The following is a 1,568-nucleotide window of genomic DNA, read 5'->3' as shown; positions in this document are numbered from 1 at the left end:
GCGGGCACGGGTGTCTGATTGGCTGGCGGGCCTAGCCATCCCCGGGGCCGCCCAGCCACCCCATTGGCTGCGCCGCTCAGATGACCCGCCCGGCCCTATCGGAGCAGCCCGCGGGGCGGCTCCTTTGTTCTCTGGAGCCAATAGCCGAGGGGGGAGGGCTGACCTCGCCCCCTGCGGGCGCGCAAGGCCCGGGCGCCGTGAACGCGCTGGCCGCCGGCTGCGGGGCCTCTGGCCCGCGGGGAGGAGACCTTGGGAGGTCGGGCCCCAGATGGCCGGCGGCGTCCTGGCGCCCCTGCCAGGCCTGGACTCAGCCTGCGACCCCGTTGTAACGCCTGAACTCAGCGCACGTTCGCCGAGCGCCACAGAGCGCCGGACGCTGTTTCTCCCTGCTGGGGACCCATCATGGCCCGGCCAGAAACCCCGGCTGAGGCTGTGGCTGCCCTCAGCCGCGACAGCCCCACCGTGGGGTGTGATAACTTTTAGGGGTCACTACGAGGGACCTTAGAAATCATTATACCCGACCCCTTCGTTTTCTGTTTCGGGGAGGTGGTCTCGCTCTGTCCCCAGTGGCGCGATCATGGCTCAGTGCAACCTCGAACCCGTGGCTCAACCGATCCTCCCGACCTAATAACTTTTTAAATTTTTTGTAGAGACGGGGGGGTCTCGCCATGTTGCCCAGGCTGGTCTCGAACTCTTGAGCTTAAGTGACCCTGCGGCCTCGGCCTCCCAAAGTGCTGGGATTACAAGCCCGCGCCCGGCCTAATCCCTTTGTTTTCTAGCTGAGGAACCGCTCTGAGGTTACGTTACTAGGTCGGGTTACTAGGTAGGGTTCCCATGAGCGGAATCATCTCTGCCCAGTTGCCAACCCGATCCAGACCGCCAGAACTTCAGGAAGGGGTATCTTCGCAACTCCCCACCCCATTGTAAGGAAATTCCTCACACTTCTCCCTCAAGGGGGGCGCAGCTGGGTCAACTCCCCCTGGCAGGATGCTCTCCGGAGCTGCTAGAAGCTGCCTCTGGGGCACGAGGTAGATACAGACAGAAGCTGGGCCCCTGAGACTGCAAATGGTTGCTGTTGGGCAGGCGGAACTTATTTTCTTCAGTCAACAGCTGATTAAACATTTGCCACAGGCCCGGCTGCGGTTTAGCCTCAGTAGCACAGCAGGAACTGGGGACTGAGGTTCGATTTTGTCACTAACTTCATGTGTACTTTTTATAAAAGATACTTTTCTGTTTCTGGACTTTGACTTATTCGTCTATAAAATAGGGTTAATAATTTTCTAGTTGCCTGCATACCTTACTGAGTTTTTACCGTTAATTTGGTTATATTATATATGGAAGGATTTGTAAAATACAAAATCATACACACCCTATAAAGAGGCCACACATCACTAGCTATCAACACTTTACAGTCTCATTCTCCTGTTTATTTTTTTAAAGACGGGGTCTTGCTGTGTTTCCCAGGTTAAAGTACAGTGGCTATTCACAGGCACAATCATAACGCACTTCAGCCTCAAACTCCTGGCCTCAAGGGATCCTCCCACCTCGACTACACCTGAGACTACTGG

This window comes from Symphalangus syndactylus, chromosome 6, assembly GCF_028878055.3.
Source record: "Symphalangus syndactylus isolate Jambi chromosome 6, NHGRI_mSymSyn1-v2.1_pri, whole genome shotgun sequence".
NCBI lineage: Eukaryota > Metazoa > Chordata > Mammalia > Primates > Hylobatidae > Symphalangus > Symphalangus syndactylus.
The sequence above is the reverse complement of the archived record's forward strand: the minus strand, read 5'-3'. Positions refer to the sequence as shown.